Here is a 26,004-nt window from a genome sequence, read left to right as displayed (position 1 = left end):
TAGACTTGGCATTTTTTTTCGATTTGACCAACATGTTAAATGAGCTTAATTTACAGCTGCAAGGAAAAGACAAAACCATGATCAATATGAATAGCGCAGTTAATGCTTTGAAATGAAAAATGCAACATCTGTCTTATGCTGCAGCGCCTTGACTTGGGGAACATCCAAAACCTCACGTCAGAGCTGGAGACGCAATGGAAGGCGTGTGTGCAACTTGACAGTGTGAGCTACACAGAGCAGATTGAAAATTGTCTGTCAGACTTTGACAGACTGTTTCAAGACTCAGCTTTACTTGAGCCAATCGCTACATTTAAGTGCCATCCATTTAGGGAAGATGTTGAGGGTGATTCACCCGCATCAGAAATTGCAACACTGTTTCACCTAAAACTCCTCTACAGTGGAGGATGAGATTTTGACACTACAGGACGACATTCAGCTGAAGTCTGGGGCTCTTGGACAGTTTTGGAACTCACAGAGGAAAAGAACCCAAACATGAGGAAATGTGCTGCCTCCTTGACTGCATTATTCAGCCCTTCTTATTTATGTGAGTCAACCTTGTCCCACATTACGATTATTAAATCCAAATACTGTAGTGACCATAAAAGTATTGAATTGTTATTGTGCCATAAGGGTTATAAAGTTATGCAAGGTACAACAACATATATTTTATGTATAAACTATACTCTCTCTCTCTCTCTCTCTATATATATATATATATATATATACATAATATAGCATTTATAATGTAGGTAGATCATTTTGACCTGGTCATTTTAAAAGTACCTCGCAAGCCGAAAAAGTGTGGGCACCCCTGGTCTAGAGACAAGGGGTACACTTGTGTTGAGAAAATGGAAGTTATTAATATAAGTATAACTTGTTATTATTAACATTTTTAAGAGCAAAGCTTATTTTCCAGACTTAGGAATTGAAATAATTCACAATGTAAGTAGAAGAGTCTCCAATAGCAAAATCCAACATTCTAACGTGATGCACAGAGGTAAGAACTGATGCCATACAGCTCATTGGAACATGGCGTGGTTGTTAACTGTTTACTCATTCTCATCTTGCCCCAGATGTGCTTTTTATAGTCAGTAGCCCAGAGTTTGTCTGCATAAGACTGCCAGTTCATCCAGATCTGATTCATGCCTTGCCTCTGAAGCTACTGAAATGGGCCCCTGTTAATACAGAAAATGGATCCTGAGGACAAATAGAAAAAATTAAAAAAATGAATGTTCTCACATGCAGAGGGTTCCGTAGGAAATCTTTACTGCTCATAATTGATCTTTGATGGTTAATGAGACTTTAAAGAGGTTTTCACTTATTTTTTTCATTTAGGAATCAACATTGCCATAGATCTTTCTCCAAAAATTCCTCAGAAGATATAGCTTTAGACAAAAAGAATACAACTGAGTCAAAATTGAGAATCTGGTGTGAACAATATGTGAGGTTTTGTGAGATCTTTTTCTAGTCTTGTTTTCATCTCTTTCAAGACTTCATATTTTTCTTATTATTGGACTAATGCCTTTATTCAAAGTGACTTACAACATATGAAATAAGATCAGTTCCATTTCTTTTGTTTTTGCAGTTGGAGCAAAGGCAGATGAAGTGACTTGGTTATGGTTACACAATGGTGTCAGTAGTAGGAATTGAGCCTACAACCTTCAGGTTTGAAGTCCAAAGTTTTAAACACTGTCGGACTTTTCTTCAAGAGTGACTATGATCTGATTGGACACAGCAATATAAGTTAGAGCGACTAATAGTGTTATTCAGTTCTGTAATCTTAGTAAAGTGTTTTATTTACACAAACAACTGTCCATACATTTCAACCAATATTACTGAGCATGCAATGATTGTAAAAACGTGTCAAGATACTATTTTGAACATCTGAGCCCATCATGTGACTTTGCTGAGATTTCTGCTGAAACTGAAGAGTGGACACTTGAGGGTACTGGGGTGTTTTTACTCAGGAGAAAAATCTGAGAAGCGTGAGATAAAAGAGCATTTTATTTCATTCTGATCAGATTGTTGTCTAGGAGAAACCAAAAACCTAGTAAGGAGATCTCTTGTTATGGGTTAGCATTGATGCCACATAGCTCCAGTGACAATTCCAATGTAGAGACTACATACCATAAAGAAATCAGTAGTCTAATATGTAATAACGAAGGTATCCAGTACAGTGTGGGTCTAGCTGAGTTCTGGTGCTCTTAGTGAGGTGACCTGTTCCAGGGTTAGGATTATGAGAACAGTCAAAGCAAATGGCTCAGAACTGAGTCAGTGCTGGGAACAAAATGAGAACCATGGCCTGGTTTAGAAGTATGACAAGGATTATAGGAAATGGAGATGAGCCAGGCCTGGAAACATACAAATACTGGGAATCTGTTTAGAATGAGCTTTCAGGACATGAGCAGAATGAATGGAGACTTAGTGAATACAGGTCTATAAATATAAGAAGAAGCATAACTTTATGCTAGTTCCAGAATCATAAACAGAATCAAAGTAGACCAAAATATGCCAGACTAGGGAGGCTGAAATGAACCACAATTCTGCTTGGACCAGATTTAAAGCAGGGTAAAACTAACATTAAACTGGCTGGAACTAAGCCTGAAACCTTAAGTGTGCGCTCTGTGCATTTCAGATTTAATAGTATAAGAAGAATAAACTGATCCGGGTCTTGGAGCATTAGAAGAACCATGACTGTCATTTGATTCATTTTGGAAGTTTAGAATTATGCAAAAAATAACAGAAGACAAAGCTGAGTCATGAAAGGACTCATCGGAGGACTCATGAATTAGTCAAAGTGCCGGCTTTTTCCTGATGACATTTAGCTGTTTAGCCCCTGAAAAAAGTAAGGGGAGAGGAAGACAGAAGAATGGAGAAGGCCTTTGAAAGACAGAGGGTTGAAGACAGAATATATGAGGTGTAATGATGATCAGGATTCAGAAGTTAGTCTGCAGGCAGAGCTGTTGAAAAGAGTGGGTAAGTTTAAATATCTAGGAAACTAGCCCAAGATGGAGAATTAGATGCAGAGATAATCCGCAAATGAAACAGTCAAAACTAAATAAGAGAATGAGAGAGCAAGGGTTGGAAGCATTAAAAAACATCAAAGAAAACATCATTGAGCTGGGAGTAGAAAACTAAGAATAATTGTTACTCTGAATGTCTGAACGTGGGTTGGGGAATTGAGACTTAAGCTTTAGAAAAAAGCGGGTTGAAACTGGCATTCAATCATGAGCCATATCTGAACGAGATATGAGAGGATGAGAAGAATCGGTGGAAATTGGACTGTGCCAGAACTTTCAACGAGAGGTGGAACTGAAGCTCCATGGCAGCCAGGTTTACAAGTAGAAGACTGGACTGAGCCAGAACTGCAAGAATATCAGCAACACCGAGCAATTCATATTGTGAATGAGAAGACCGAGAGGATCCGTATGTGCTTCAAATGACTTAGGAAAAAAGAAAAGCATGTCAAGAATCTTCTAAGACAATTTCAGAAAACTAAGGACACTAGATTCCTTCTAGATTTCAGTGAAAGAGTGAGTGAAGTCTACCCTTTTGTAAAGGACCTCTGCAAATATTAGAGCAATGTTGCCTGCAGATCTCGTGTTAGTCGGTGCCTTTGTCCGAGTTTGTTACTCCAGCTGCCTTTTTCTTCACACCTTCTAATGAACTGTGTTGACAGACGAGAAGAAGCAAAAACCTCTGCAGGTTTCTCTAAGCGTTTGAAGCTTAAAATTCTATTGCACTGCATTTTTTCTCAGTAATGGTCCACATTTTTCTCATTTCAGGAGAATAAACAGCACACCTGAAGGAGCACACTCTCTCCGAATGCCGGCTTGATGCCTAATACCAGCCAGCTCCCCAACCAAAATCCCTCCAGAGAGTCAGTCAGGGCCCTAGGCCCACAGGAATACACGCGATCTGTGCGTTTTAATGAATACACAAAGCACAACACAGACATTTTGTTGTTTGGGACCGGAGCTGAAAACCTTAGACTAAACACAGTGGATTAGAGGAGCTATTTGAGAGAGAGGGCAGCAGGAGGAAGGGAAGCTTTTTTTTGGATTTTTTTCTTTCCCTTCTTGAATGAATGAGAGGTGAGGGTCATGTTGTTTATTTTGGACCCAGAAGAAAGGAGGGCTGGCTGTACCCAATGCAAATAGGCAAAAATTACCGGGGGGGAAAAAGAGAAAATAGCACATTTATAAATAACAACCTAGCTCAAAGTTTAACTGCTATAATACCTTTATTAAAAAAAAATTAGGAACAGCCCCTGTAGTTGAGAAGGAAGACTCAGTAGAAACATGGAAGGAAAGCAGAGAGAATGAAGGATGGAGGGAGGGTGTTATTTACTGCACATACTTTGCCACATTTCTCTCTGTGGACAAATAAAGCTCTATCTATCTATCTATCTATCTATCTATCTATCTATCTATCTATCTATCTATCTATCTATCTATCTATCTACTGTATATAGTGCCTTTCATATCTATCTATCTATCTATCTATCTAATATAGTGCCTTTCATATCTATCTATCTCTCATATAGTCCCTTTCAATCTATCTATCTATCTATCTATCTATCTATCTATCTATCTATCTATCTATATAGTGCCTTTCATATCTATCTATCTATCTATCTATCTATCTATCTATCTATCTATTATATAGTGCCTTTCATCTATCTATCTATCTATCTATCTATCTATCTATCTATCTATCTATTATATAGTCCCTTTCACATCTATCTATCTATCTATCTATCTATTATATAGTCCCTATCTATCTATCTATCTATCTATCTATCTATCTATCTATCTATCTATCTATAAATGTACACAGTGGACTTACACACTTTTCATGTACATCTATAGATGTAAAGGATCCGGTCTACAGTTGGGCCCTGCCCTGCCACTGGCATTGGTGGGTGTAGGCTCCATCTCCTCCTATTTTTCAGCAAGACTGAATGAAAAGATGGACAGATGGATGCAATATTAAAGTCAAAAATGTAGTGTATGTTAAAAAGGTTAATTGGCCTATGAATGTCAGTCAGTCAGTCATTTTCCAATCCGCTATATCCTAACTACAGGGTCAGCATGAGTAACATGAGTCTTTTTTCTTTTTGTTATACTGTAGATGATTTTCACTTTGTTTTCTGTTGCACAGCACTGTTTACCATTGTATTATTTTTATATCATAATCCTTTTTTCTGTTCTGCATGAAAGCGTGAGATAAATTTTTTTTCTTGACCATCACTACAAATTCCATGGGGTAAGTGACTTATAAAAACATATCTTGTTTGGGTGGAGTATTCCTGGTAAATGTGTGGGCCTTTTTCAATGCTGTATTTTTATCTTTTCAAACCACTTCCCCACTTTTAGGCCCGTTGGGGCCGCAGCCTGCAGGTAGCAATTGTGACCTGACTGACTTTTGGTGAGTCTATTCTGAACAAATCCTGGGCAGGGCGCCAGCCCACTGCAGCTTATGAATGTTCATTGACTAACTAAACTTCAGTAACACAAATATCTTTTAAGATGTGGGATAAAAAATGTTGAAAAAGGAAGGTGATTGGGTCAGGAACTGGACTCAGATGCTATTCATTGTGCTACTCTTAATGAATTAATGTTAACTTAGTTAACCAATCAACCTTTAATGGAACTAAACAGAAAATAAATAGAAAGAAGGAATGTATAAGATGATAAATATGCAATTAGAAGAGAAGAAATGTTGGCTTTGTAAATGAGAGGGCCTAAACGTATCTTAGCACAAAGCAGGAGCCAACCATAGACAGCCACACATCCACACTCTCTCCTAACCAAATTCACATGTCATATTACAAATCTATCAATTTGTAAACTGTCTTTTACCACAACTTGGCTGAAGAAGCTTTTTTCCTGTATCATCTGCTTCTGGGGCAAGGCAGAAACTACACTCCATAGGAGGGATTATACATGGTCACATTAACTCACACCTGGTCAATATGGAGTTGCTAATGAAGATCCTAACCTGCACAAGTAGAGAAGGAAAAATCCACAAGGACATCCCAATCTGAGAAGAGACAATGCAACCATGTCACCCTTAACTTGTTAATATTACATTATTTAATCTCCTATTTATCATTGCTGTTGCCCAGAGGGAGCTCATGTGTCTTCAGTGAAATATAAAAACTCCACACAGACAGTGAACAGGACCCTGGAGTTGTGAATTATCAGCGCTAGCCACTGTGCCTCCATGCTGCCTTTAACCTTAAAACATTAGCTAGCCAATGGATTACCTAACATGGATGTCTTTGGGTCAATCTGCTATCGTTAGGCTTCTGCTATTCCAGGACAGTCATTCACTTTCCGCCAATCAACCTTGAAGACGTCTGTTACCTAATCTGTTACTTTCTTTAACGATATGCAACATTTTTCTGTAACATTTCATTTGTTTGCAAAATGAATATTTAGAAATCTGAAATTTACTCTTGTTTACTGACATACTAATGGGGAAGACAAAAATGTAATATTTAAGAGAAGTATTAATATAAAAAATGTAGGGTACCCAAGATGTTTGCCTATAATTGTACAGAACATAGATAGATAGATAAACATACACCCACACTTTGGTCTCTGGAAACAACATCAGCAAACTACTGTATGTCAGCAGTTTCATAAAATTGTTTTCCATGGCTAACCAGCCATATACAAACCTGAGATCACTACACATAATTTCAAGTGTTGGCTGGAGAGGTGTAAAGCACACATCCATTCAACTCTGGAGCAGTGGAAACGTGTTCTCTGGAGTGATGAATCACACTAGCAGTCTGATGGACCAATCTAGATTTGATGGGTACCTTCAGAACCCCAATCTTTGGACTATGAGGGGAAATTCAAGTGGACGGGTTGAGAACATGCAAACTCCACATATGAAACAACCATGATGTGAACCCCAGTCTCCTTGCTGCAGTGGTAGCGCTGCTGCATAGCATTACAATGCCATCTCCAAGATTTAATTCTTTGTCGAGCTTGACGGTTCTCCCCTTGACTATATTCATCGCTTTCATATGCTTTATCCTGATCTCATATGAGTAAGTGTGCCTACTGTAAAGTTTGTTGAAAGAGGGAAAATGGCCTGGGGATGTTTTTCAAAGTATGGGCTCGGTCCCTTGGTGCTTCTGAAGGGTACTGTTACTGCTACAGCATACCAAGAAATCTAATGCAGCATGATTGTGCTCCTGTTCACAAAGCCAGATCCATAAAGACATGGAGGAACTCGAATGGTTAACACTGAGCCCTGGTCTCAATCCTACTGAACACCTTTGGGATGAATAGGAACACTGATTGTGAGTCAGGTCTTCTCATCCAATTTCTCATCCAAATGCTGTATAGGATGAATGAGCACAAATCCCCACATACACTGGAAAGCCTTTCTAGAAGAGTGGAAAATTTCCATGGATCTGAAATGGGATGTTCAACAAGTCCTATAGCTGTGATGGTCATGTATCCACAAACCTTTGGCCATATAGTATAAATAACTGGAATTTAATTTGCATTGTTCCTGTGTTCATTGGGCTTCTCATCCTTACAGGCAACATTAACTGCTGAAGTAAACATAGAAGTCCTGAAGTTAATCTGTCTGTCCAATTTCCTGATTCTCTTTTCCCAATTTTGGGTTGATTGGGAGCTGAAGACTGGTCACGACATAAGCCCATAGCAAGTGACCCTGATGCACAGTTAAAAAACAATTTAAAACTGTTATCTTACCCAGTAGCCATGACTTTGGGATGAACAGAAAAATGAGACACTGGGAGAAGGTCCACACAGAGACTGAATTGAACCTTGTATTTTTGCTCTCCAGTGGCCCTTGGGGGATTCTGTAAATCAAAGCTTTTGCTTGGGTTTTATTTTCCCTTTTTCCATCTTCCCTGAATGACCAACATCATGTTCTACTGTAGTGTTTTACTTTTTTGTACAGTTTTATTTTTTCTTTATACACTTGAGTGAAGATATGACAGGTTGAAACATGTGGTGGTGAGGTGGGCATTGACAAAGTTAGACATAGATGAATGGACAGTGTGTGTGGGGAATGCTTGAGGAACAAGGAAACGGTAGTTAGTAACACAAATGGGGACAGAGGAAGTTTTGGGGCTGCACTCTACATTCTTTCTTAATATTGATGGAGGTGGTAACCAGAAAAGTGCACAAAAGATAGCCATGGATGTTCTGGCATGAACATAATCTTGTAGCAATTAAAACATGAAGCTGAATTGAACAAGATGCTGAAATGGAAAGCTGGTATAGAAGCAAAAAGCCTAAAGGATCAAAGGAGGAAAGTTCAAGAAGTTCAAGACAGTTTGAGGTGAAGGAACAGAAGGTGTGGAAGAGCTGGGTGTATGGCTATGTGGCTTGTGTGGTAAAATTTTTAGAAGAACCTCAGATCAAGACATGGGTTGTTGGAAGTGTGTGCTTAAAAGATGTAAAGGTGTTGTAGGCTCAGGACACATTTGTTTGTAGAAAGTGTATAAAGGGGTTCAGCATGACGAAGATGATGTCATGAGTGTAAACGGAGATATTGGCACTGGAGTTGTTTTTCTGGAAGTAGGGAGGTTCTGCTACTTAGTTGACAGGTTGAATGTACATGAACATTGTAAACACCAAGCCCCAAACTCCAAATACCAACACACCCAACCGAGTCCCAGGTTCAAATTATTGCTTATTAAACACAGTACCTTTACAAATAAACAAGATCCATCTTTACAGTCACAGATAATATACTCTTCCTTTCCCTCCTTCCACTCCTGCAGGTGAGTGTGAACTTCTGCCGCCTGACTCTTACTCACCTGGATGAGGTCAAGTGGCTTCTTTTATGTTGGACTCAGAAGTACTTCCGGTGCCATAGCACTAAATGGCACTGGAAGCACTTCCAGGTCAAATGGAAGCCCCACAAAACATGGAGTTCTTTTCCCTGCTGCTCCCTCTGACTGTACCCAAGGACCCCAACAGTATTATCCCTGACAACTACAAATCCCATGGATCTCTATGAGTGTCCATACTGGAGCCATGCCAGAGGAGCACTTCCATTTATTTTATTGGGGGAGGAATAGTTCCAGATAGACAATGTCTGCTATGGGCTTCTGACCAGGAAAGGCACCATCAACTAACCTGGCCGGTATGCCAGTCCATGAACCTTGGCACCTATAACATGTAGACACAGCAGTGATTGCAGTGACGAGAGATAGGTGGAAGACATTGTGTTTTCTATTCTGACTTCTAAAGAGAGTCTTTATAAAAGCTATTTGAGTAGTAGTATGATGTTTGCAAGTTAGATATGGCTGATGCAAGTGGAACATTAGCTGGAAAGAACAGAGATGGGAAGAATCAGGTGGAAGTGTCACAGAGCAAGAGGATGATGAACTCAGAGTTAAGAGAAAGATCTTGTATGGAAGTAATAGGTATTGTACTGAGCCAAAGGCCTGAAGAGGTGCAGCAATGGAGATGGAGGAGATGTGGCCAAGGGAGATGAAAATGGACAAGATGCAGATGATAAGAAAGGTTCAGATCTCACACTAAAGGATGCTCAGGACAGAAGACAGTGCAGGAAAAAAAGTCTACAGTGCAATGGATAATCTGAGTAAACCTGGGAAGTGGCCATTAAACTTTGCTGTAGATGTGACTGTGAAGAGATGACACCACTATCGGGACCACTCATTATGATGGGATGACTGTTACGATATGGTGAATTCTGACTGAAAGTGGCCACTGGATAAGACACAGGCATAGCAAACAGCTCTGCCAGCCAAAGTTCTTAAACAAGGTTCACATTTAATGGCCTTCCCAGAAATGCAAGCCACACCTATTAATGCAGAAGGGGTCAGGCAGGGAGATTATTTGAAGACAAACACAGCAAACTGGGAGACTTTTATCCAGCTTTTTGAGGCTTTCTTCAGCATATGCATGAACACAGTAAGTGTTTAATTTATGATGTCCACCTAATAATCATACATTTTATTTATACAAGGCGCCATTCTGAGAACTCAAGGATGCTGAACAAACAATAAATAAATAAATAAAAGACATAATTATAAACAACTAAAAACATCAGAAAATATAAAAATTAAAACCAAACAAAACCACTGTAATCATAAAGAAAAAGCCATTTTAAACAGATGTGTTTTAAGTTTACATTTGAAGGATGAATATGATTTGATATTTCTAAGTAACTGATTGCACAGTTAGTGATGGGAAATATTTCAAATGCATTTCAAAATATCTCAAAATAATTTCTTTGGTATTTTACAAAATCTCACACATATTTTGAAAGATCTTAAAACAGGGAAGAAGTCCTGATGAAAAAATAGGAAACTTTCCAGGATTTGATTTGGAAATCTCTCATAATATAACTCAAAACAACCCAACATTCGCACTTCTGTTTAATGCAATTCAGGGTCATGGCTGACTATGAACCAGTGCTGGACGAGGGGTCAGTCCATTGCAGGGCAGACTTGCTCATGCAGGAGATCTTAATATTTACGGTTAAATTAAAACCAAGTGGAGTGGAAGGACCACACATAGACTTCCTCTGTAGCTTTTTACAAATTTACTGAAGTCATACTCAACAGTGGAAGAAAATCGAGATGCAGCGTAATGACTTGTGACGGATGCAGTCCTGATATTAACATTGATTTTCATTTATTTTTTTTTTTTGTTCTTTCAAATTACAGTGGTTAGCTTGACAGTATGTAGGAGGTAAATCAAAAAGTAAAGGTAATTTGAAAATGATGCGGTAACTGCAAATGATAAAAGCTTCATCCCCTCCGCCCACAGAAATCTCACAACAGCAATGGTGCAGTCCCGCAGCAGAGTGTCCATATTAATTTCACATTGGCTTTAACTAGAATAACGACAAAGCGCTACACCTTTGGTGCTCGAACTTCCCATAAGCCATCACGATTATGTTGTATTGCATCAACTTCCATCCATTATGGTTACTGCGTTATTTTCAAATTGTCTTTACTTTTTGATTTACCATTGTAGCAAAAAATAGTAGACTTTTCATAGCGATTTTCTGGTGTGGCTTGAGTGGGAAAATTCAACCACATGATTTAAAAACAAACCAACAAACAAACAAAAAACTGGGAAAGTTTAGGCTGCACATGCGCACACATACAAACCCAGAGGGCATAGAGAACAATGCAGGGCCAATTAGTCCAGCACCTCAGCCAGAAACAGGCCTCCAGCACCCTGCACAAAGACAATTTCACAGACAACTAGAAGTATGATTTTTCTAGATAATTATATTGAGCATAGGGTAACAAACTGGAAAAAATGGATAAAAAAGTGTTCTTCCAAACATTTCAATCATACATTGAATTACTGAGGGAAGCGTATGACTTATGTCATGAAAGGTCTGGTGGGGCTGTGCCCCAATACCAATTAATGCAGAAATGGCTCTGCTAACCAGTAAATATTTTCAGATGTAAAAGGAAAACTAGAGTACATGGAGAAAAATGCACAGGGAGCATGTGAGCATTTCAAATGGACTACAAATAGGCACAGAATTCAATCACAGGATGCTGAATTTGCCGGGTGCCGGCTCTACACAGTGTGCTATCATGCCATCTGCATGTATAATATTCTTCACTGATTATTACACTATAAATAATAAAACATTTAAAATTCTCAAACCTGCGAAATCCGATTTAGAGTTGGACAGGGGCAGAACCAAATGCAACCCAGGAAAAATGCCCTAGACAACATGCAAGTCCGTCAAAGGGCATAGACGCATACGCCAAAGCACACCCAGAGTGGGGCCAATTTGGAGATATCCAGGAATATCCAGAGGTAAACTCCATCACTGGGCCTGCTCATGGACACCTCTTAGTCTGGGGGTGTCTTTATTTTAGGGATATGTGTATTGGAGGAAACCCATACAGAGACATTTAATTCAATCTAAGAACATTGGATCCATGAAGCAGCTGCAGAATTATGAAGACAGCTAGCAACTCAGCTACAACCAGGGCCAGATTAAAGTGGGTGCTACTGATGCTGCAGCATTAGGCCCATTCCTGAAATAGGCCCAGATGAAAACAGACGAGAATTTTCCAGAAGCTGAACAGTTTTCCTTTGCTATATTAACCTCAAAATCATTCTTAGAATGAAATTTGGAGCCCGACTTTCGGACGCCTAGACACAGCATTACTTATTATACAGTTACTATTGTTCTTTGTGCTGTGACGTAACTATAACGTCATTGTGTTTATTGTTAACCGAAAATTTCAAGTTAATGCTATCAATTTTACGTTAAACGGTTAACTTAGTAATTTAGCTGCAGTTTTTGCAAAATTTTGGGGAGTCTTGCCACTTTATTATTGTTCGGTAAGTGTCACGTAGTAAATTGTTCACCTTGAAAGTTAGTTGTAGAGTAAAAATCGATGGCTATTTAAATGGTTATCTGTAAAGGTAAAACTAAAAACTGGCCCGCGGGCCCGGCATGGATTTTTAAAATTTTTAAAATTCTCGACAGGATTCTGGTCTATTATGAAATTTAAATTGTGGACAAATTTTTACCCTCAAGACCCTGAACTGAGTCACTTTGACCCAATGTATCTGCAAATTCTTTTTACTTACTCTGTTTCATAAGAGAATTGCGAAATTTTATGTATTTCATTGTTAGGTTGGGGAGAGATCCTGCCCCAAGTGGAGGAGTTCAAGTATCTCGGGGTCTTGTTCACGAGTGAGGGAAGAATGGAGCGTGAGATCGACAGGCGGATCGGTGCGGCATCCGCAGTGATGCGGGCTCTGCATCGGTCTGTCGTGGTGAAAAAAGAGCTGAACCGTAAGGCAAAGCTCTCAATTTACCAGTCGATCTACGCTCCTACCCTCACCTATGGTCATGAGCTATGGGTAGTGACCGAAAGAACGAGATCGCGAATACAAGCGGCTGAAATGAGTTTCCTCCGCAGGGTGTCTGGGCTTTCCCTTAAAGATAGGGTGAGGAGCTCAGTCAGCGTAGAGCCGCTGCTCCTCCGCATCGAGAGGAGTCAGATGAGGTGGCTCGGGCATCTGATCAGGATGCCTCCTGGACGCCTCCCTGGTGAGGTGTTCCGGCACGTCCAACTGGGAGGAGGCCCCGGGGAAGACCCAGGACACGCTGGAGGGACTATGTCTCCCGGCTGGCCTGGGAACACCTTGAGATTCTCCCGGAAGAGCTGGAAGAAGTGGCCGGGGAGAGGGAGGTCTGGACCTCTCTGCTTAAGCTGCTGCCCCCACGACCCGACCTCGGATAAGCGGAAGAGGATGGATGGATGGATGTATTGTTAGGTTTTCTGCATTAAGTGCACTCTTCAGACAATTGCTATTGAATGTTGATGTTACATAGTTTGATGTTAATCTCGAGTTGTTACGATACTACGTCGTTATTATTATTATTATTCATGGTCAATAAAGGTTGGCTGGTTGCGTCGCAAGCAATTAAGGCTCCTTGGTCGGTCTGAGTGCACATGTATGGCGAGTGTTGAATGCACATCCGCCAATGCTGAGAAGAAATAGGCCTTTTTTGCGCTGCAGCATCAGGCCCAATTTCGTCTTAATCCGGCCCTGGCTACAACTAGCACTTACAGTGGAGAAGGTAACTCCAGAACACCAGTCACATTTTGACACATTGTATGAGTTTTGGGGATCATTTTGCCAGCTCTCAACCTTTTCCATTGTTATGGATAAAAGCAAGAAATATATGCACTTTGCAAGAATAAGCTAATGGAAATAAAAACTGAAACTGCTGTGGATGGCCAAGTGGTTCTTGTAGGTTTGAATCTCAGCCCGTGGGTGGAATTTGAATGTTCTTTCTGTGCATGCATTTTTTTTTTCTCTAGGGGTTCTGATTTTCCACCCACATGTCATAATGTCAAGTGGGGTAGCTTTGAAGACATTTCTAAACTGGCCCCATGTCGTTGTGAGCAAATCCTGTAGTGGACTGGCAACCCATCTAAGGTACTTTCCACCTTGAGACTAAACACACTTTCAACACTTGGTGAAAAAGGCCAAAGGCCCAGCCAGCATGATGACAGCTTTAGAGAACTGAATTCACCACTCAGCTGCTTCACTCTCCTTGTTTCTTTTCAGTTTTCTGTTAGTCTTCCATTTTCCTGCTATACCCCATGTTAGGCTGATTGTTTCATTTCTCCCTTTTAAAGTCAAAGGTGGGACATTAAAGTGGTGATTAGCACTATTTCCTCATACACAAGGTTCATATGTGTGTGCAGTGGCATTTTCTCCCCAAGTTCACTTGGGGTTTTATCATGAACTCTGGGTTCTTCTCCCAGAACAGATCTTCATTATTCCACACTGTGTCAGATTAGCACACCATTCATGGTTGATTTCTACTTGGTGCCCAGTGCTGCAGAAGTGGCTTACAGCCCTCAATGACTGTTTAATAGAAAGTATAAATGGCAGCTTTATGGCGTATTGTATCTTTCACCATTCCTGCTGACTTTTTTCATACTCATGGTTATTTTTGGAATATCTCTTCTATAATACATGGCTTCTATATCTCACTAATTCCATTTTTTCAGTATGCGAGCATTGGCATTGAGTATCCTTGAACTAGCAAGCATGTCAGAAGTGGTCTGGCACCTTAACCACTAGGCCATGCTGCTTATCTGAATGTGAGCCTATAGGATACCTTAATGACGGTAAAAGTCTGTAAAAGTCTTGACATCTTCTCAAATTACATAATCACACAGACCCAAAAAAGTGAAATTTACAACAACTTACTCACAAAAAAATCTTTAGACAAATCCATGGATGATGGTGGCCGAGGAGAGCCCTGAACACATTGGTTGAATGGAGGCCTGCTGTTTAATGGGTCTCAGCCTCCTGCAGAACTCTTTATTTCCTGAGAGGATGATGGACTCACCAGCCTGGGGAGATGAGACAAAAGTCGCATTCATCGGGGCAGGAATGGAAAAACATGTCTGTGAAATGTGAGATGGAGAGAAAAACCAAAGGCAGGAATTCAGGAGCATCTGGACGACCCTGTCGCATACCATTATGGATTCAGGATGGAGCAGCATGGGTAACCGGGCCTGGTAGGAAATGTGGACAGATGAGCCAATCAATCAATCAATCAATCAATACTGTTTGATTTTAATATAGCACCTTTCACGGCGCACACCACCACAAGGCCCACCAAAGTACACGTAAAATAGGGTTGGATGAACTTCTCTTCAGTACGGCAGAGGGGTGCTTGGCCCTTTCCTGTCTATTGGAATTGTGTTTAAATCAATCTGGTGTGCAAGCCTTTCATCAGCCATCTATCCGTTTTATGCATTTCAGCACAACAGCGTCAAATGGCAGTCTTTGCAACACCGGGCATAATGAGGGAAAGAACTTTCTAAGGAGGGCCAGTTCATCACAGGGCACGCTCATGCACAGCAGGGCAAAGAGAGGCTCAAATCAAATTAACGTTGGATTTTGGGATTAAGAGGGGAGGGGACTTGCAGGAAAAGCCACACAGAAACAGGGACAACATGCTGGCCCCATGCAGGACATGTCTTACTGTGACAGACTCGGAGAATGAAACCCGTTTATTGTCACGCAGAGGAGACTGTGCTTTGACAGAAAGAAATAAATAGAAAATAATTCTGTAAAATAAAAAAAGAAAAAAGAAAATTACACTGAGCCTAACCATCCCAAAAAGAAAATGTATTAGTATTATATAATGTATTATTATTTTAGCATCTCTTTGAATTGGTAACATTTTAAAATATTAATTTTTTAATGCTGTTTATTATATAGTTTTTCAGATCTATCTATCTATCTATCTATCTATCTATCTATCTATCTATCATATAGTGCATTTCAGTTCTATCTATCTATATATTATATAGTGCTATCTATCTATCTATCTATCTATCTATAATATAGTGCCTTTCATATCTATCTATCTATCTATCTATCTATCTATCTATCTATCTATCTATAATATAGTGCCTTTCATATCTATATATCCATCTATTATAAAGCTTTTCTGTCATTTATCTGTCTGTCTGTTTATTCATTCATATGTCAATCACCGGCCTCAGTTATGTCCCAGGTTCATCAGACCTGGATGGCAGTACACTGAAGTACTCATTTTATTTCAAAATGAAAATTAAATATATGTCTTTTCTAACAGTGAATGGACTATGTAGCACTGTAGTCTTGCTGTTCTAAGATTTCAGAAACATTACATCTTTTACAATCAAGATCTCTCCACTAAGTGTGGCCATATGGGACAGTATGATCAATAGGTCCTGCCGGTGTTTTAAAATACCCGTAAAGGTGGACAGTCAGCTGGAAATCCAGTTGCAGCACCATGTCACCATCTGCTGGTAGAAGATCAGACTGATAATTTTAGGCCAAATGTTTTTACTCTGGTTAAAGAAGGCTAGAATGTTGGTGATCTTTGGATTTTGATTTAAGGTACAAACAATCCAATTTTAGAACATTGCTTTATTAATTGTGTGCTCTAAATTGGGAGTCAAGGTGGTCAATAGTTAGTGCTACTGCATCACAACTTCAGGGATCTTGGTTTAGTTCCTGGTACTTAGTGGTGTCAGATCTTGGTTTAGTTCCTGGTACTTAGTGGTGTCAGAAATTTCTTGATCTCAGAAATAGATTTGACACATATTCTTTAAGAAAATACAGTATCCCAACTTATAATATGACCACAAGCTGTGCTTGAATTCCTAATTTAAATGCTCACCCTATCCAACTGGTCTGGTTGTGAAGCACTATTAGTAGTCACAGTATCAGTCCATACTTAAACACTTCTATTCCTCTTTTTCATTTGGCTCAGTCAGTAATTTTATCTTCATGCTCTTGGTGCTGACCCAGTCTGTTGTCATACCTGCACATCTGGACCCTGTAGAGTTTATTTCTTTACCATCTATGGTGTGTTGAGTGATTTTATATTGACTTTTGAAAGGTGTGCTTTGTGAAAGGGTGGTAAATAAACTAAGCCTTAACTGAGAGGGAGATAACTAAGGGCCTAATTAGAAAGACACTGCATAAAAGTGAAAAAAATACACAGGACCCTCAGCTATCCATTTCTCAACAAAATGTTTACCTCTGGATTCCCATATGTCACAGATAGATAGATAGATAGATAGATAGATATGAAAGGCACTATATAGTAGATAGATAGATAGATAGATAGATAGATAGATAGATAGATAGATAGATAGATAGATAATTTTAAAATGACCTTTATTATGAACATTAACAATATACACAGTCATAAGATAAACAGCCCCAATATTCAAGATAAAAAAAGTAAATATCAGACAACTACCACTACTCCCCCTTTACACTCCTCCTACTCCGCACATAAATAATATAAAAATAAATTAACAATTCATTTTAATACAAATACCACCACTACTCCCCTCTTTACACTCCTCCTACTCCGCACATTAATAAAAAATTGACAGTTCACTATGATACAAAGACCACCACTGATCCCCCTTTACACTCCTCCTACTCCACATTAATTAAAGCATATTGTTGAAGCCCACCAATGCTTTTCATTCCCAGTTGATCACCAGTTCGCCCCTCCACAGCACACAGTACCTGTCGTGTCCCCCACATGTCGCTGAACATTTCTAAATTGTTTGTTAGTTTATGGTACATGAATTCGAGTTTTAGTCGACTTTTAATTAAAACTTTGAACAGCAGCAGAGCGCCGGTCCCCATGAGGTTTTCTCTTTATTCCTCCTTGTTTTAGGATTGCCAACTTGGCCTGTCCTAAGAGGAAATTCCCAAGAACAGACTTATTCCTATTTTTTTGATTATAGTTAATACCAAAGATAAAGTTAATTTTTGAGAGACCAAAACCAAAACCACTAAGAATTAAATCCAAGAAAATAAACAAAGGCCTCAGCCGTTCACAGTGAATGAACATATGAAAGATGGTCTCCCTTGTGTCACAGAACGGGCACTGGTCAGTCTCTGAAGCGTTAATTATATTCAGAAATGAGTTTGTGGCCAAGGCCGAGTGCATTATCCTCCACTGCAGATCCCCAAGTCTTTTCTGTAACGGGAGTTTATAAAAGCTCTCCATGAAGGTGTTATGTTCTCTGAGACCTGCAGTTCTTTCCTCCACAAAGTATCTGGCAACCCTTTCAGTTGGTTATAAAATGTCACTTTGACACACAGTTTATAAAGTTCTTTTTTGTTAAACAGTTCAAAGTCTTTCTCGACCAGAGTCCCAAATCTGAGAAGGTGTCCAGGTCTGTCAGTGTGGTCAGTGACGTGTGGTCTTACAATGATGGTGGGTGATGTCATCTCTGCTTCTGGTGTCCCTCACCTGTGAAGTACTCGTCACACAGTGAACTCGCTCCTGACCTCCGCAGTGCTGTTTGTACTTGACTAAGAAAAAAGTCAACCAGGCGTACTGATCTGATCCCCAGGACTGTCGCTAGGTGGGCAGGGGTGTGCCAGCACCTCATATTTGTATTAAATAAATGTCTTATTTTTAAAATTCTTTTGTTTAAAAGAATTGATACGAATGAGTCAGAAAATAATAACGAACAATCTAAAAGAGGATTCCAGACTAAAGGTTCTTCCAAGAACCAAAAAATACTTTCCAGATTTAGCCTGGTCCTTCTGAACTTTCTGTGCCAAACCTGAAGTGCAGATTTATAAAATTCCGGCAGGTCAGACCCAACAACGTTGGCAGAATGTAATAAAAAATAATGTTCAGCAAAATTTAAATTCCTTACCCCACGAAATAAGGTAAAGGCCAGCTGTCTCCATGGTAGGTGCTCAGGGCCGTATAAGAGCCGATGTAATGCCTGTAACCTAAAGGCCTCCATCTTGCTCACCAAGTCAATGAGTCCCTGACCGCCCTCTTCTACAGGCAGATACAGGACACTGCGCTTTACCCAATGCAGGCCATCCCAAAAGAAATCTAAAAGTATTGCCTGGATGTTCTTGATGACCGATATTGGAGGGTCTATACACTGTAACTTATGCCAGAACATGGAGGCTATTAAGTTATTAATAATGAGGACCCTGCCTCGACAGGAGATCTCCTTTTGAAGATACTTCCATTTCTTCAGTCTGGCTTGAACTTTTTCCGCCCAGTCTGCCCAGTTTTCTTCAGCTACTCCTCCTTGTCCTAAAACACCCCAGGTATCTGAAGACTCTTCTGTTCCACTTAAGGCCACCAGGTAGGCCCGGTGGGTCTCCATCCCTCCAGTTGCCAATTAAAAATGCGGTACTTTTGTCCCAGTTAATTTTTGCCGATGACAGTTTTTCAAATTCATCCAGGCAATGTTTCAGCTCCGTGATGTCTCCAGGATGACAGATGAACACGGTTAAATCATCAGCATACGCGACCACCTTGAGCTGTAAATTCGGGCACTGAGGGATGTTCAGACCTTGAAGGCGGATGGAATTTGTTGTAGTAGCGGCTCGATGGAGAGCGAGAAGAGCATACCGGACAGAGAGCAACCCTGACGTATCCCTCTGGTGACCTTGAACGGGGCGGTTAGTGTTCCATTGAGTTTCACGACACTAAAAGCGTTGTGATATAAAAGTCCAATGTGTTTAATGAATGAAGGTCCAAAGCCAAAGGCCTTCAGCACTGCTAAAAGGTAATTGTGGTCCACCCTGTCAAACGCCTTCTCCTGATCCAGTGATAAAAGACCAGCATCAAACCCAAAGAGCCTGGCAGCATCAATCACATCCCGAACCAGGAAGATGTTGTCCAGAATACACCTGCTGGGGACACAGTATGTCTGCTCGGGTTCACGATACTCGCCATGACTCTTCCTAACCGGTTAGCCAGGGCCTTGGAGAAGATTTTGTAATCCGCACACAGCAGGCTTACTGGGCCAGTTCTTTAGCTCCGTGAGGTCTCCTTTCTTTGGGAGTAGTGTGATAACCGCCCTGCGACAGGAAAGGGGCAGTTCACCCACTCGCAGACTTTCACAGAAAACCTCTGCCAGATCAGCGCCAAGGTGACACCAAAAAGCTTTAAAAAACTCAACAGGCAAACCGTCAATTCCTGGGGACTTCCCAATGTTCAGCCCATTCAACGCTGTGGTCAACTCATCTAGAGAGATCGTAGTTTCCATGAAGTCTTTCTCTCCATCTAGAACCTGAGGTAAGTCCTGGAGAAAACTGACGACTCTAAATGTACCTCTTCAATGTCTGCAGAAAACAGTCGCTGGTAAAATTGGTGTGCCCAGGATCGAAGGGCTTCAGGCTCCAGCAGGTCTTGACCTTTGTCATTTTTTAAACAGTTGATGGTCTTACTTTTGCCAATTGTTTTTCCAGTTTAAAAAATTGCGTAGGAGCGTCCATCTGGGTGAGCGACTGCATTCTCGAGCGGACGAGTCGCCGTTGACTCTCTTGTCTATAAGGTCCATCAATAATTGTTTCTTAGTTTTGAGGGACTCAAAAATGCTGCCGTCAAAGTTATTACATAAAACTGAATGAAGTTCCTCAATATCCTTCTCCAGTTCAGAAATGGCGCATTCACATCCCTGGTGGTGTGCTCGGTGTATTGTTGGCACAATACGCGTATCTCAGTTTTTGAGCAATCCCACCATTGCCTCAGTGAAGAGAAGGTCTTCTTTTTGTATCTCCATTGTGTCCAGAAGTATTTGAAACAGTTGATGAAGTGGGGGTCTTTCAGTAGATTATTATTAAAGTGCCAGTAGGATTTAACAGAAGGAGCAGAGAGAAAAGAGATTTGAAGGGAAACAAGACAGTGATCAGATAAACTAGTTGGAAGAATGGAGCAGTTAGCTATGAGGTTCCTGTGATTTTTCTGGATGTAAATTCTGTCAAGTCGAGCCATAGACAGCAGCCCAGCTGAGCTCTTCACCCACGTATACTGCCGGACCCCCGGATAAAAATCCCTCCAAATATCAAGGAGATTATTATTGGTGACCACAGACCTCAGTGATTGGACGGACCCGGTGCGGTTCTAGCCCATTCCTGTCCAGCTGCGCATTTTCTGTGCAGTTAAAGTCGCCCCCAACAAACACCAGCTCATCATTGTCACATGTCCCCAGGACATCATTTAAAACTGAGAAGCAGTGAGTTCTCTCAATCCCTACATTTGGGGCGTACGTTAATGAACACCCACTTCTTCTCTCCCAGCTGCGCTTCTACCTTCAGCAGCCTCCCCTGGATTAACTCAGTACAAACAACACTGTCAGGTACAAAACTCTTAGAAAATAAGATCGCGACTCCTGCACTGAGATTTGAGCCATGACTAAGATGTGCCAGCCCTGGCCACTCTCTGTGCCAGTCAGACTGATTAGCCTCGTCAGTATGGGTCTCTTGAAGGAAAACCACGTTAATTCTTTTTGCGCTAAGTGCTCAAATAGCGCCGTTCTTTTACTAGATCTCTGCAGCCGTTTATATTGAAAGAGCACAGGAATAGACAGGCATTTTAAAAGAAAATAAGGTGGCGGTCAACAACACTACATTAACCAAAGAAACGGGTAATCGCATTAAAACTGCCATCATGATTGTGCTTCTAGTGAACGTTTCACTTTGCTTATGATATTCTTTAATCGGACTCTCTCTTTGGAGGTCATACCTAATTCAGCAGCCCGCCGCCGCACTTGCTTCGCCGAGCTCAGAAACTGATGGAGATCAGGAAAGTGTTCGACTATACTGACCCCCCGCTTCCCTTCTAAAACTCTAAAAGCGCAAAATGCTTTCTGTGCTGTAAGCCTCGTGTAAGCTCGAGTGAGATGACAGATCAACTCTTATCGACGGGTCAGATTCATTGCCGTCCTCCCCTCCTTCCTCTCTCGCTTTGATTTCAGTGCCGTCTGTCTGCTGCTGATCACTAGCGGCGGCCTCTGCACTTTCAGTCTTAGTGCTCTTCTTGGCGCGCCCACCACTGGTTATTTGTTCTTTTCTTTTTCTGGTTACCGGCTTAACATAACCGTGTTCATCGTTACTGTCTTCAACGAGCATTTCTCCATCGGCCCCCGTCTCATGCGTTGTTTCTTCAGTCAATGCCTGCACAGCCAGCGCGCTCTTCTCCGCCCCTTGAGAAGGCGCATCTCTTGGGCACGTCTCTAGAGCGGCAATGCTCTCGGTGGGTGTTTTTTGGAGAAGCGCTGCAGGGTCATCTTTATAATATTCGACCCTGGTATCACCTTAGCCACCATCTCCTCCTCTTCATGGCTGACTTCAGCCTTCTTGTTCCCATTACTTTTACTAATCTGCCCGGCATTAGCCGCTGCGGCGTGATCATTTCAGCCCTCAGGTTTTTCCTAACGCAGGCTCTCCGCTGGACACTTCCAGCTCCCCTGCTTCATGTCCCGGCCAGCTGTGATACTTTGAACTACAGTAATTTCACTCTGATCTTCAGCCGCTTCATCTGAATCGTAACTCAGATCCTCCATTTCCGAATCACTGATCACCGACTCATTCTCTTCGTTGTCCGAAGTTCTATCACGGGCTCTCTGTGCACACCAGACGGTCCCGGCATATCCGAGCTCTCCGTCATCTCACCCGCTTACACTGACTCGCTTTGTGCCCTGTCTGACCACACTTAAAGCATTTCATTTGTTCCGTAGTGATAAAAACTATATATTCGTAACCCTCTACTTTAAATTTCAAGGCCACATCAAGCTCCTCACGCGAGTTATTTAGTATCATGTACACCTGTCTCCGGAAAGACACGACATGCTTTAAATCCGGTGAGCGGCAGCCAAGCGGTATCATAACCACATCAGATATGACTTCACCATATCTACGAAGTTCATTTAATAAAGCCTCATTTTTCAAAAATGGTGGAACATTTGAAATAATAACTCGTTTAGCAGGAGTCGATAAAGGCAGAACCGGGACTAGCGAGCCGTTTATCACCAGGCCTTCCTGCACTATAGTATGCACCATAGCTTCGTCGCTTAGAAAACTACAATAGTTTTGTTCATTCGGGATGCTGACTTCACATTCTTACAGCCAACTCTTTTCGCTACCTCAATAACACACGCCTCAACAGAAACCATCGGGTCCACAACCACTTTAATTCCATTTTTCCTTGAAAGATTTTCAAAATTTCGCGGGTTAAGCCCTGGAGGCTTTGCTCGGGACGCGGCCATGGCGGCGAGCCGCAGCCGCGTCCGACTATTACAACAACCACTGACAATAAACTATATACTTTCAAATAAATGGCAAATCAGTAAAAAAAATCTTTATACATAAAACTAATAGTAAAGAAAGTTAGAAAAGAAAACGAGAAATACTCACAGATACCCAAACGAACGGAGCGAACCTGCGACCAACAACCACGCCCACCCAGACCAGAGTAATCGACAGACAGAGATTCCACAGACAGAAAGGATAGATAGATAGATAGATAGATAGATAGATAGATATGAAAGGCACTATATAATAGATAGATAGATAGATAGATAGATAGATAGATAGATAGATATGAAAGGCACTATATACAGTAGATAGATAGATAGATAGATAGATAGATAGATAGATAGATAGATAGATATGAAAGGCACTATATACTAGATAGATAGATAGATAGATAGATATATAGATAGATAGATAGATAGATAGATAGATAGATAGATAGATAGATAGATAGATAGATAGATAGATAGATAGATATGAAAGGCACTATAAAATAGATAGATAGATAGATAGATAGATAGATAGATAGATAGATAGATGAAAGGCAGTATATAATAGATAGATAGATAGATAGATAGATAGATAGATAGATAGATAGATAGATAGATAGATATGAAAGGCACTATATAATAGATAGATAGATAGATAGATAGATAGATAGATAGATAGATAGATAGATAGATAGATAGATAGATAGATAGATAGATAGATAGAAAGGGATAGATAGATAGATAGATAGATAGATAGATAGATAGTGTGATAGACAGTGTGAGTGAGGACAGCATGACGTCTTGCCAAGTTGGTAGGTGTCAGGGGTCTGCTAGAGGTGTCCCAGGAGTCTGCCTCTTCTTCTGCAGTTCCTCTTTGTAAACAGACCTTTCCAACCTGTTACCGTTGTGGACCCCCAAGTACCACCTCCAGATCAGTGTTTTCCTTTGTCTCAATAATGTGGAGTAAAGATGCACTTCTCAAAAATCTTATCCCAGTGTCTAACTTCTAAAAAAATAAAAGCCTGCAAATTGACAATGATGCCATCCACTGGCTCCAGACCCTTCAAGCTAAAATGTGGTCTGTTTGGTAAACTTGGGAGACATGGAGCACCCCAAGATGGTCTAGCATCCTAACCCATTCTTTCCTGACACTTAATGCTACCAAAATAGGTGATGAATTAGTAAAGCCATGATGGAGTGATTAGCTCACTTTTTCATATTTGAAAGACTTAAAATAGAAATCTCTGCCTTATTGAGAAAGCATCAAAACATCACAGTTAAATACTTATTAAACAATTACCTTATAGTTTGAAGATATTTTCTTGCAATTTTCTGTTCTCCTTCCTTCATCGCTTTTGTTCTGCGGCAGTGCATTACCAAGAACAAGATGCCAAATTCAGTCAGGGCCTTCCACTTTAGATCCTTTGCTTGAAAAGGCCACACGATCCTTTAATAGTGCCTGTCACCTTGGCAACAGAAAGGATTCCAGCGCCTTCAAAGTTTATTATCACCTCGAAGAAAGGGAATCTCTGCCAGACAACAGACTGTGTGTCTCCCCCTGGAGCGACAGCAAAATGGGAAACCCCCACCATCAAAGCCTCCAAAAACATAAAAAAGGCCTACTAGTGGTCATTTGTACCCATATTACAAATTTGTTTAGTTGACTATAATAATAAAAACACATTATATTAGCTGAGGGCCTTCTGAATGCAGTATTGCACATGTATATATATATATATATACAGTAGAGTCTCGCTTATCCAACATAAACGGGCCGGTAGAACGTCGGATAAGCGAAAATGTCGGATAATGGGAGGTGTTAAGAAAAAGCCTATTAAACGTCAAACTATGTTATAATTTTACACATTACGAACCTCAGTTCATGAACGTCTCTAGACACGTACAAATCGTGTTATTGTCAAAAGGTTTGCCAAACTTTTTCATCTGTTCACGACCACACATTAGGTATATGAACGAGCCAGTTTCCCTTTCGTTTTTGTGCGCGCTGATGATTTCCGCACATGTTCAGTCTCTCCCTGTGTATTCCCTGTGCAGCAAGAGAGTGCGTGAGAGAGACACACACAGGCGCACGCACACACATGCGAGAGAGACGCACACACACACACACACACGCACACACACACGCATCTGCGAGAGAGACACAGGTGCGCACACACGCGAGCGAGAGAGACACACACACACGCCCAGAGAGGGCTGGCCACATAATCCACTGTAATCATGTTTTACAACAAAATAACAGAAAAATTGAACTGATAAAATTAACTTAGCAATTAAAAATAGACTATGCTCACGCTCACAACTTGCAGTTCTTGTTGCCGATTTATGCGTTTTTTTTTTGGGTTTTTTTTGCGGTGGGACGTCGGATAATACAGAATGTTGGATAAGCGAAGGTTGGATAAGCGAGACTCTACTGTATACATATGCTACACTGGGTTCATCCAGCAAGTGCCATGTAGGAGTCTTTCTTACTTCCAGAACAGCCTGATTTTTAGGACTTCTGATTCATGTCCAACTCCATACTTGTTTACAAGGGATAATGTGGAATCACCAAACCACTCAGATGTGGGAGGAAGCTAAAACACCATGTTGTATGTTTAAAAGTAAGGAGGACTCTACTTTGGCACACAGGCTGTCTGACTGGTTTAAAGCAGGGGTTCTCAGCCCAAGGGGTTTGACAACGAAGAAGGCTGTGTTGCAATTTGCCAAAATCAAACGAGGTGCAATCGGTGTCCTGAAGTGTGCCGTCATTTGCAGGTCATTGATATGTTAGTGCTCCTGTTCTATTATCAAGCATTGCATGATGGAACTGCAGAAGTATGTATTCTCTCTGGTTCCTTGTGCTGTTAAAT

General features: G+C 40.8%; 1 long non-coding RNA gene across 1 annotated transcript; it reads right to left on the bottom strand.

Moving 5' to 3' along the window:
* Positions 1–1,039: 1,039 nt before the first annotated feature.
* On the bottom strand, positions 1,040–24,626 carry LOC120526751. The gene is made up of 3 exons (XR_005633156.1): positions 24,435–24,626; positions 14,755–14,896; positions 1,040–1,197 (listed from the first exon to the last, which is right to left on the bottom strand). It is a non-coding gene; the product is annotated as an uncharacterized LOC120526751 (long non-coding RNA).
* Between the last annotated feature and the right edge of the window lie 1,378 nt (positions 24,627–26,004).

Source organism: Polypterus senegalus, chromosome 3 (assembly GCF_016835505.1).
Source record: "Polypterus senegalus isolate Bchr_013 chromosome 3, ASM1683550v1, whole genome shotgun sequence".
Lineage (NCBI taxonomy): Eukaryota > Metazoa > Chordata > Cladistia > Polypteriformes > Polypteridae > Polypterus > Polypterus senegalus.
Note: the sequence above shows the minus strand (reverse complement) of the source record. Positions and strands in the feature narration are given on the sequence as shown.